Genomic DNA, 12,445 nt, shown 5'->3' on the forward strand with positions numbered 1-12,445 from the left:
ACTCCCTCCACGAAATTTGTACTCCCCATTTTTTTACTTCCAGTAAAAATCTCGTACGCGAAAATGGGATGCGGGCGAAGGGATAATGCCAATATGTGATCTCGCGCAAACGAATGTCGCGCTACCCTCCCTCCACCCCTTCCACCACCAAGACTAACAGGGGACAAGGGAGTATAAATTTCGTACACCTGGCATGGGAAGTTAAATTGCTCGTGTTAGGGTGAAGTAATTTATTCGTTTTTTATTCGTCAGGGGAGTAACATTTGTGTACGAAATGTTTACTCGGAACTCACCTGTCGTGGGGAGTATATTTCTCGTGTAATGGGGGAGTGCTTTTTTCGTAAAGGGAGTAACATTTTCGTACGAAATTTTTACTCCGGAGTAAAAATCTCGTGGGAGTAATTTTCTCGTGTTACACCGGGCGTATGTGCTGTGTCTCATGACCTACGAAGTTTATATTCATTCCACACGGGCTATCCTTTCAACCTGATTTGTGTTGCTAGAACCTTGTGTGTGTTACTTACAGGTTGTTTAAAGGCCCTGTTCGTCCCGTGTAAACGATTAAGCCGTACTAGATGCTTTTAAAATATACTGTATACACCACCACCAACAAGGATGTTGATTTTTAGTACAGAGAAACCCCTCTTGTAGGCGCCACCTATATAAGATTCCCTCCTCCCCTTCAGACCCTGTTTTCTTATATTATCCTTTCCTGTGGACTGTAAACTGAACCCTATTTTGACACTCCCGCCTTTGTTAAGACCTGACTGTTGAAAGGAGGTCGAGATTTTGATATCATTGTCGAAACAGACCAATAGCAGAAGATATCATCACACAGTCAGTCAATGTTAGATAATTATATTGCTAATTCTCTGGACATTTTGTATTTACTGTAAAGAAATTACAAAAGTATTTGTCTCAGTTTTGGCTGTTCCATGTCCCTCCCTCTGATTATTATTTCTTTTTGTTCACTTTTTTCTTGTACTTTTCAGTATTTCAAAATGTCTTTTCTTTCAAAAAGTCTTTAGTCACTTGCTCAACTAAATTCTGGGATTATTACATTTTCATATAATATTTGTTTGTTTTTAAATTTAGGTGTTTTTGTTTTTGAAGTGGGGAAGCAATAAAGAGGTCGTCGATATCAAAACTGATATCGACGGAAATGTCGTCGATATCACTTTTACAATGAGCTCAGTTTTGCCCAATTGACCAATGGAAATCCACGTAACATATGAAATAGCAATATATAACCCTATGTAAAAGCCTTGGTATATATGAGATAATGAGGAAAACTTTTTTTACGGGATAACATGTGCCTTTTAAGGTCAGGTAAAGTTGCGGAACAGGTTTGTCTTTTGACATCGACACCGGTAAAGAGGTTAACTCCAGGTGGATGTTAATTGGTACCTGGGTGTAAGTATGTGATTCAGAGGACAGCTGATCGTGGGTTGTAAATGTTATGGTGGTTGTTATTTCCAACGCGTTCCTTTGTCAAATCTGTTTGAAAACCAAGGTTATCATATGCTGAATAAAGTGGAGAGAAAACAAGTTAGTTATTGGAAGGCTCACTAACTAAGCTTACTTGGTGTGTGTTTTTTATTTTACTTTTTTTTGTAATTCTTGATTTGGGAACGCATACTCAATTAAACAAATTTAGAAAACACGATGAAGTTTGCGTCTTTTCTTACAGATTTAAACACACCGTAGTCAATAGATATAACTAGTAAGTGAAAGGAAATAATAAAAATGTATAGAGCTCTCTTAAAAAGAACGAAAATAACGAACATCATCGTGATCGCGTTTTCTTGGATTATTTGGTATTGTAAATGAACAGGTTGTCGGAGACTACAAAAATAAAAGGGTAGTGTTCTCAGAAAAGTTTAAGTAACATATAGTTTTCATGAACTCCAAAAACAGACAGTCTGCCAACTTTCCAATTAAAAAGTCCAGACTCAAAAAGCAAGAAATGAAAGTTTATTTTTTGACAAAACAAGACAGTACAGTAAAACCTGTCTCTAAAGGACACCCTTGGGGTATGGTAATGGTGTCCCTATTAGACAGGTGTCCTTTCTTCACAGGTGGAGGGGCCGGGGCAATATTTTACAAAGAGCACGTAAAATGTACAAGACACTTTTTGTCAATCCTGGAGTATGTATTTATTTTTCAACACAAAACACAAGGTAAAAACTTAAATAAAATTACTTAAATAAAATAAACTTAAATTTTCATGTACGTAGTGTCCGTTTGTGACAGTGTTTACACTTCCTACGGTCCGAAAAATCGTGTCCGCGTCCGTAAGTGGCAGGTGTCCGTCCGTTAAAGGTTAGTTATTGTTGAAATCGTGTTCGTTCCATGATAAACTGTCCGTATGTAGCAGGTGGCCGTTACAACAAGGGTCCACTAGACTCAGGTTTGCTGTAATGATAGCTCTATCGACCCGGCAATGGTCTCTATGAGTGGACACTCGTACAGACAAATAATTATTATGAGACACACACAAAAAACAAAAACAAAAACAATAGAAGACTAACTTAGCTTAGTGTGCGGCCGATATCTGGTAAGTTGGTCAGTCGCAAACAAACAAAAATAGCATTTCTTGTTGTTGTTTTTATTATAGTTTTCATGAGATTTGACTTGCAAGTAATAAGTAGAGCGTCTTCTGACTTTTTTTCATTTTCAAGGAAGGGCTTTTGTGCTCTACTTACTGAAAGAACAATGCCCCGACCCCCCAAGCCCCACACCCGATGTCTGTTTCTAGTGTCTAATTTCATAATTCATGCGCACCCTCCTTTTTCACCATGGATGTGATTTGTTTCGTATCATAATCTCTTCATGCTTTTTCTTTCTATGGTTTGATTTCGCAACATTCAATCTCTTTTTCAATTCCAATATGCACGTTGTCAGAAACTCACTATACCAGTGTGCGTCTACTATAAAATATGAGAATGTGAGCGGACGTCACAATTCCATTCTGCTATCAGCGCAAGAAAGATTTATATTACAAGTCAAGGCAAAGCTGTCTGCTGGTTATAGGATCACGCTTCTCGTATTACATCTCGTCCAGACAAGAACAACCCGATTCCATTGACACATCATTTCAAGGTTTAAAAGGCACAGTCCTTCGCCCCGTGTAAACTCTTAGCATATCATCACACATGTGTCCTTAACAGGAAATCTTCCTGTGAGGACGTAAAGCCCCCCCCCCCCCCCCCCCCATCCTTTTACCCGTGTAAACAATTCAACAAACCATATTAGTACAAATACAATAACAACATTTTATTGTCCATTAAAAATGAATACATTAAGATGGAAAAGTGTCTTCCACAACTCTCAGACCTGACCAGGACTTGACAGCGGAGAATACCCTCCCTCCACTGGGACATGTACTTTCTTTATACAGCGCTCCAGAATTTTCTGGTGACGTGTGAGCTCGTTTGCCCATTTGGGTTTCCGACACTATACTCTGAGAGCATAGTCAGCTTCAATCCGCTTTCGTTGGGTAGGCATGCTGGGTATTTTCGTGTTTTCATAATGCACCGAACTCCGACACGGATTACAGGATCTTTTCCGTGCGCACTTGGTCTTGTGCTTGCGTGTACACACGAAGGGGGTTAAGTCACCAGCAGGTCTGCACAGAAGTTGACCTGGGAGATCAGAAAAATCTCCACTCTTAAACCACCAGGCAGCAGCGACCGGGATTCGAACTCACGACCTCCCGATTAGGAGGCCGACGTCTTACCACCACGCCACGGCGCCCGTCGGACATGTACCAAATTAAAATTGTTGGTGGTCTTTGTGCAGAGTGGGAATGTTTGATGATTTATTTTCTGGTTGTGATGAATTTTCTTTACGCACACTAGTGTTACTCTGCAGAATTGATTCATCAACAAGAAGAACATTTCAGCCTGCACAGAGAGCCGTTAAGACGTTGATTGTTGATATTGTTGAAGTGGAGGGATGGTCTTCTCCCATGTGAAAACACGACAGATCTCAGATGGCAGGCTGAACATTTTTCATTATAAGGACTGTGCCTTCAAAGTACTGCGTCATTTTGCGCAACTGCTGCTTTTTCTTTACGGCTTTTTCTATTTTTGCTGCTAATGAGGACGTTATAGAATCTGCCCTACATAATTTCCATAAAAGGCGACATTAATTTGCTTTTAATCATTTATCGAAACTGTAGTGTCCTTTTTTTTTTTTTAAACTCAAGAACAGCCGTTATTGTTGACTGAATACCAGAAACGAAGGCTGTCACAGTGTGTGTGTGGTTCTGTTTGCAGCTTTGATTTGTCTTTTGTTTTAGTGCCACGTAGAGTATGAAGCCTTTTCTATGAACCAGGTATGTCAAAACAGTAGAAATAATTTTTACCGGATCGAAACATCATACAAAAATGCTGTTGTTTTTTGCAACTATTTTAAAAGATTCCGTGTTAAAGATTCAGCAAAATATTTGTGTAAACTCTCTCAGCAGTATTAGTTTCGAAACATCATAAAAAATGTTGTTTTTTGCAACTTTCTTAAAAAATTGCGTGTTAAAGATTAAAAAAAAACCAGTGTTTTAAGCTCAGCAGGATTATTTTCTGCTGCTTTCTTGTTGAGTGTGGCAAAAAGAACATTCTTGATGTAGTAATTTCCTGGAAGATACGTGATCCAAAATGTGTTTGGCGGTTTGATACGATCCGCGATACGGTGGGTCAAAATGTGTACGCTTCCAAATGCTGACGATATGAGCTGTTGTACTCGTTTGAAGGTGTGTAACGGTTGTATTCAGTCTGCGAGAGTTCAAGACAAGGGCTCTACAAAGTAAAGAAAAAGAAAAAAGAAGAAAATAAAAGCGGTTTTTATTCTCAAATGAAATGTCCGTAAACCATTAATGAGGACAAGTGAAGGTACGAATGAACCAGGCAGATCTAGAAATGGTCATCACTGTCCCAAATATTGACTAATGTTGAATGGCTAGGGCCCAAGCGATTAATCATGATAAATATTGTTTTAAATTATATTTGAAATTCCAGGAAACTACATTTCCCAAGTCATTTGTATTTGTTTGTTTGTTTGTTGGTTGGTTTGTTTCGCTTGTTTGGCTTTGCAAATATTGGTCTTGGCCTCCTCAAACCAGGTCGAGGACGAGCACGAGTTTCGACACTCTTTTTATCAGTATGATAATTTCTTGTCAATGCATTCCATTCCATTAGCCGTGCTTGTCCAGTTGGTTTGTTAATAACCAGGTTATTGATCTGACACTTGACAACCTATGATTCTCCTGTTTTAATTGATAGATTCACACCTTCGCCGAAGGCTTCGGTATGTAGCCGAACCTACCACTGGCACTGGCGCGGACGATATCTGTCACTTAAATTGATACTCTATCGACCAGCTGACCATACGGTGTCCTTTCCAGAACCAGCAGATAATGACCATGACTCGATCGTGTACTTGTGATTGGAGAAAAACTCATCCACAAAAGTTTGTTTTTTTCAGAAAGAAACATCCGACTAAAGTTTTAAGCGCAGAACTTTGTTTTTAAATCCTACAAATATCAATTGTGTCTCCAAACGAGACATCAGGAAAAACGAAATTAAACAGAACAAAATCAGCCGACCGAACCTATACCTGTGAGGTATGCAGTTTCAGTAAACACACACGTAAGCACGCACGCACGCACGCACGCACGCACGAACGCACGCGCACACACACACACACACACACACACACACACACACACTATCACAAACACACCTTCCCCCACCCTCCTTTATTCACTAATGTATAGGTGACTGACCTCTTACTACTCAACGATCACAATTATTAAACCAACATACAATCTACACTCGCCAGTACAAGTAACTCTATCAGTTACTCAGCTAGGCGTGGTGGTTAGCAGACACAGATCAGAAAGAAACCCCATCCGCCTGATTAGATGCGAGGGTTGATCATAAAGCAAGGCCAGCAAGGCCTGCAAGGCATTTCAAGTGTCAGAATTGGTCGCCCCGGCCCTCCTAATGTTGCCTGGGTGACCTTTTTCCCATCACAGTGTCATCTTTATCTTTCGCCAGTCACTCTATGCGACAACTGGAACAGATAGCGTCTGGAACCACAGGCTGCTGATGGGAGTTTGTTTCGATTTTTGGCTCAAGTTTTCCGTTTATTGCATGGACAAGTCTGTCTGATACATGCGTTGGTTGGTTGGTTGGTTGGTTGGTTGGTTGGTTGGTTGGTTGGTTGGTTGGTTGGTTGGTTGGTTGGTTGGCTGGCTGGTTGGTTGGTTGGTTGGTTGGCTGGCTGGCTGTTTGGTTGGTTGGTTGGTTGGTTGGTTGGCTGTTTGGTTGGTTGGTTGGTTGGTTGGCTGGTTGGTTGGTTGGTTGGTTGGTTGGTTGGTTGGTTGGCTGGTTGGTTGGTTGGTTGGTTGGTTGGCTGGTTGGTTGGTTGGTTGGTTGGTTGGTTGGCTGTTTGGTTGGTTGGTTGGCTGGTTGGTTGGTTGGCTGGTTGGTTGGTTGGCTGGTTGGTTGGTTGGTTGGTTGGTTGGTTGGTTGGCTGGTTGGTTGGTTGGTTGGTTGGTTGGTTGGTTGGTTGGTTGGTTGGTTGGTTGGTTGGCTGGTTGGTTGGTTGGTTGGTTGGTTTGTAACGTCCCTCCAACCTTTCTGGCTATGCGAGACCGATGGAAGTGTGTTTCCTTTCTCAGCTCGCACAGCGGTCTGTGTTTTTGAAACTAATTACATTTAGGGGTTTAACTGTGAAATGCAGAAGATTCTCATAAGCTCATATCTTTTTTCAAACATCAGTATTACTTCAAATTAATCTTGTTAAAAAAAATCTTGATATATAATTTCTTGTCCAGAGGGACTTCCCGGAATAGAGTCTTGAGAGTGTCAGCAATGTAGTGTTTGTCACGAAGTTCTTATACAGGGTGACCCCAAAAAAAGAGTACCCAAACAAAATTGAATAACTTTGTCAATTTTAACTTTTTTTCCTTTCTTTTTGAGGTGAGTCAAGCTAATCCACTGCATGGTTGGATGAAATAAAAGCTGTTCTCACAATAAACTATACTAATGATCAACGGACGTTTTGCATAGAGACCTATTTTCGCACAAAATCATACAGAGATGTGCAAGTACAGTTCCAGAGACACTTCGGTCAGCGCGATTTCTATCTTTGGGGGTTCCTGAAAGACAACATCTACAGGAACAACCCACAGACAATCACAGAACTCAAGAGAGCCATCACAACAACCATTCGCGGAATCTCGCAACAGGAGTGTGTGCGGGTGATTGATAACTTTGCGCGGCGAGTTCAAGTTTGCCTGCAGCGGCGTTTGGAGCATGTTCTGTAGAATGAGCATAACTTTCCTGACAGACAAGCTAGAACGCTAAAAATGTCTGTGCAAATCACGCAGAGGCTACTTGTGTGTGCAAATAAATTTGATGAAGATTGCTTTATTTTTGTTCAATTTATGATGTTTTGTTTGGGTACTCTTTTTTTTGGTCACCCTGTACGATGTGCATTTGAACACGTTCGGTGCCGTTTTATTTATTCTGGCCAACTTCGAACAAGTACAGTTCATGAACCGTTGATTACAGCTCTATTGAATTTTAGAAGTACATGATTAAGAAACAAACTATTTCGTTACAAGCTTCAGTTAAACAGAGTTGTTAACCGAAAAGTAGCACAGTTGAAAAGAAGACAACACGGAATGCATATATAAACACACTATATACACACACACTCACTCACACAAACACTCCCAATCACACTCACACACACACACACACACACACACACACACACACACACACACACACACACTGTGTGTGTGTGTGTGTCACACACAAACACACAAGCACACTAACCGTCGCAGCTGCATATGGCATGGTATCAAGTGCCTGTTGTTGAGAAGGCTACAAACGGTTGCTCCGCCCGTTAAAATGCTGACAATGATTACTCAGGGTGTAAGGGTGTGAATAGAAAAACCAGGTGTTGTGATTCACTTTGCCGTATATGATGGCAATCAAAGACACAAAAACGTACAGGTAGACAGAGAGACAGACACGCACTCACGTACGCACCGCACGCAAACACGCACGCAAACACGCACGCACACACGCACTCAAACACATGCTTGCACGCCCCCCCCCCCCCCCACACACACACACACACTCACAAGATCGCGCATGCCTTTGGAGTCGTTCAACATTCAAAGCACTACGTCGAAACTACCAACAAAATGTACGCCTACGGAGAAAAAACCAATATTGTACACATGTAACATAAACAAAACGCCGCTCGAGCAGCGCACTGTCAGAAGATTCTCTCCCACACTCGCTTTTCTATCTGGATACCTGATGGGGAGAGAACGACCCAGGGGTACACTTTCAGCGATACAAGATCAGCTTTCAACGCACCTTAATTTGACTGGCCATTCTCTTTTTCTAGCGCGCTTTCAAGTAGCTCGTATCACACTACACAATCAGCGTGTGCAGCAAAATGCACTCATGATATCATGTCCACCCAAATGCTGTGTGGACTTAGGTACGAAGACTATTATTTTCTACCCCGAAAGATAGAAATAAGCATTTCCAGAGAAGATATACTTTGGAGAAAATCGTGTTTTTGTGTTTCTTTTAAGATTTTGTAAAAACTGAATCGCCACATCAAATGCGTAAGACAAAATAATTATACCGGGACATGTTAGAAATGCGTGCATTGCTGAAATAGCCCAGTACGACATTTATCAAAGACAGTTGGGGGTATTTAGTGGAGATAGCCTGCTGCTTTTTGTCTCATTTTTTTCTACCACGTCATACTCTGAAATACCATGCCAACACACATTATGTCCCGTGTAAATTAGGACTTGTTGTTTTTTGCAATCGTTTTCATAACAATAATTATTGTCCCTTGTCATTATTTTTGCAGTCTATATTATGATTTTTGGTCCTGATTGAAGGACCATTCGCAAGACCAGTCTGGGAACTAAATATAGAGAAAGCTAAGTGTGCAGTAAAATGCAGTTGTGGTACCTGTCGAATTACCTGGATTGAAGAACTGTTCCTTCTACTGTAAACCATCGCTTACGCCATCACAGTTCAGTTCAAGTTTTACATGGAATCAGAGGGTTTCTCTCAGTTTCCTTGACCTTTTGTGTGTGTATGATGTTCCTCTTTTGTTTTGTTTGAATGCACTTACGTGAGTGTGTTTGTGGGTAGGTTGATTGATTGATTGATTGATTGATTGATTGATTGATTGATTGATTGATTGATTGATTATTTACTGTTTGTGTGTTCATCTGCTTGAGTAAAAACTGTTTTGTTATTGTGATCGTCATCGTCGTTGTTGTCACGGTTGTTGTCGTTGCTGTTGTTGTTTTGTTGTTGTTGTTGTTGTTTTGTCGTTGTTGTTTGTTTGTTTGTTTCCATAGCCAAGCCTACACAGGAAAAACCCATTGCAACCCACAACGAGAAAATGAACCTCAACAACAACTTCACTCCGCACAGCTTTCCGGAACTATATTCTCTATTTCATCGTTAACCGGGGAATGGATACAGACACTTTTATCAGTGCCACTGAAGTGGGATGCCAGATCTAACATTTACCCTGTTGTAAAGCAGATTACGCTCACGGCACGAGTAACTCCCATCCTTTGCTCTTTTGCTAGGTCAGGCGTATTGAAGGTACAGTCCTACTCGTGTAAGCCATCGAGCACACCGCCACACATGCACCTGTCCAGGCTTTCCCCCTGTAAGGAGCATTCTTTTGCTTGAACACAGGACCCTTTCGCTGACCGTAGGACATCAGCAAGGACACAGGACCCTTTCGCTGACCGTAGGACGTCAGCAAGGACACATGACCCTTTCGCTGACCGTAGGACGTCAGCTGACGTCCGGGGCAACTTCAACGCGTTCAATGAACAAAACTTGAACAGAAGAAGAAGAAAATCGACAAACAAACAATGTGTGTGTGTGTGTGTGTGTGTGTGTGTGTGTGTGTGTGTGTGTGTGTGTGTGTGCGTGTGTGTGTGTGTGTGTGTGTGTGTTTGTGCGTGCGTGCGTGCGTGTGTGTGTGTGTGTGTGTGTGTGTGTGTGTGTTCATTTATAAATCAATGGCACACCACAAGTTGTCAATTCAGGTAAATACAGACAATGCGTTGTATGTATACACATCTTTCCTTGCAGAGATCAATTTTTTTTAAATATAAATTCCGACGGCTTCCTGTGCCGAGTGACTATTTTAATTTTTAAATGAATTTAGTAAATGACACTTGTAAGTAAGTCAATCTGCAAAATGAATTCCTCAAAAAAGTGTCCACTTTGATCAGGAAGCAGCCAGACTTTTGATGCAATGTATGTGTGTAAGTGGAGGAATGGTATCATCCCATGTAAAAGCTTGGAATAATAGGCCGTGAAAAGTAGGATATGCGCCGAAATGGCTGCGATCTGCTGGCCGATGTGAATGCGTGATGTATTGTGTAAAAAACTTCCATCTCACACGGCATAAATAAATCCCTGCGCCTTGAATATGTGCGCGATATGAATTGCAAAAATAAAAATTAAAAAAATAAAAAACATAAATCCCTGCGCTTAGAACTGTACCCACGGAATACGCGCGATATAAGCCTCATATTGAAATGCTTGGGCAGATATCGAAACAGTGTTCAAACAGAACTGTTTTCCCGGGAAGGATTTTGCCTTGTTGTACGCCCCTTTCAATTTTTGCTTTCAGCTTGTGTAGAAGTCGAAAAGTCATAGGGATAGGTATTTTTACCTTCTCAAAACATGAACTTTCAGGTGATTATATAATATGGGTTAATTGTTTGGTGCTTGTTGCTTTTGCTTTGAACATTAGCTTGTAAAATACCTTAGAACATCATACGCAAAGAGGGTGCATTTTTGTCATAAAGACCACTTCCGAGTGTAGGCTATAATGTACTCTGTGACCTCATTTCGAGTTCTTACTGTCGAACTATCCAGAAGCATTATGGTTGCAAGATCTTCTTAACAATAATAAAGACTACTACAATATTGACAAAATGTATGTATCGTGTTTGATTTGCTTGAATCGTGGTCTCTCTTTCTTTCTTTCTTTCTGTCTACCTTTCTTCATTTTCTTTTCACCCAGGATGTTTTCTGATGTGATGGGTTGTGATGTGTGGTGTGATGTGGTGTGGTGTGGTGTGCTTTGATATGTTGAGTTATGTTGTGTTGTGTTTGCTTTTCTTTTCTTTATATTCTTCGTTTTCAGTGAAAACATCTTTCAGAAACATGAATCTGTCACTTGTTGACATGGGAGATCGGAAAAATCTCCACTCTTAACCCACCAGGCGGCAGCGACCGGGATTCGAACTCCCGACCTCCCGATTAGGAGGCCGACGTCTTACCACCACGCCACTGCGTCCGTCAAATACCAAACACGAACAGTCTGTGTGCTCTCTATCACGGTGTGTCAACTGATTCCGTTCATCCACCGGATGTTTCCGTTCATACAGCCTCATTTTCGTCACTTGCTTGGGGAAAAACGTTGTGGTAAGTCGTGTGGGCAGCGCGCTTGTGTGATATTGAAAGAATAAAGGTAACTAATTGGTTGGGCTATGTGTACGATAAGTACCAAGGTGCTAGTAATCCTCATGATAACACACGCGGGCCGAACGTGGCAGAATTGCCTGATATATTTACATTTTCTTGTATTTCTCGCTCCATTATCGAATCTGACCCCTGATTTGCACATGATCACCAAAACCATTGCCTGTTACGACATTTCGCTTGAACAGAAGTTTATAGAAACCCATGGCTTTTGTACAATCACTTGTCTTTTGAAAACATGTAGATTCCGTTCATACACCATGTTTCCGTTCGTACAAAAGATATGTTATGTTTGGATACAAAAACAAGCTCATAAATTTAAAAAGAATACAGAAAAGCGTACTTTCCTTATTAGCGCAATAGAAGCTACCGCGCTTTACCGGCTTGTTAATTTCACTTCGTTTTGCACGTGAAAAGTGAGCAATTTCCTTGTCGCGGGGATTGACGAGGGGGATTGGCGTCTGTAACGTGACTTCTGTCAACCTGCCTGTGTCTTTTGCAATCACAGAACCTTCTGTAGAAAAATTGAAACAATCAACTGATAATCCTGGTTTAAATCGATAATTGACGAGTGTGTACTTCTTCTTGCCTGTGAACTCGCAAACGAATGGTACATATGCTTTTAGAATATCATCTTTGTGGGTGTCTTGGCTATGTAAATATATATCTTTTACAGATGGAAAGCGCTTATTGCAATGTCCGCATCTCACGTTTTTCATTGATTCTTGTGATCCTACTAGTCGAATTAGGGGTATTAAAATGCTAATTGCACAAGCTTTCTACCAAAATCACGAACGTCATAAAACGCGTACAAACGGAAACAATTTGATGAAAGTGGTACGAACGGACACATTTTGTCGTCAAAATCAGTACGA

At 41.0% G+C, this 12,445-nt stretch overlaps 1 long non-coding RNA gene across 1 annotated transcript in view; it reads left to right on the top strand.

Annotated features, from left to right (window-relative positions):
• The window catches only part of LOC138982623 (uncharacterized), a 52,611-nt gene extending 41,590 nt beyond the window's left edge, over positions 1–11,021 (top strand). The window contains exon 2 of the long non-coding RNA XR_011460902.1: positions 9,650–11,021. This is a non-coding gene — a long non-coding RNA (uncharacterized lncRNA). The remainder of the gene's footprint in view (positions 1–9,649) is intronic.
• The last annotated feature ends 1,424 nt before the right edge of the window (positions 11,022–12,445 follow it).

Source organism: Littorina saxatilis, linkage group LG12, assembly GCF_037325665.1.
Source record: "Littorina saxatilis isolate snail1 linkage group LG12, US_GU_Lsax_2.0, whole genome shotgun sequence".
Lineage (NCBI taxonomy): Eukaryota > Metazoa > Mollusca > Gastropoda > Littorinimorpha > Littorinidae > Littorina > Littorina saxatilis.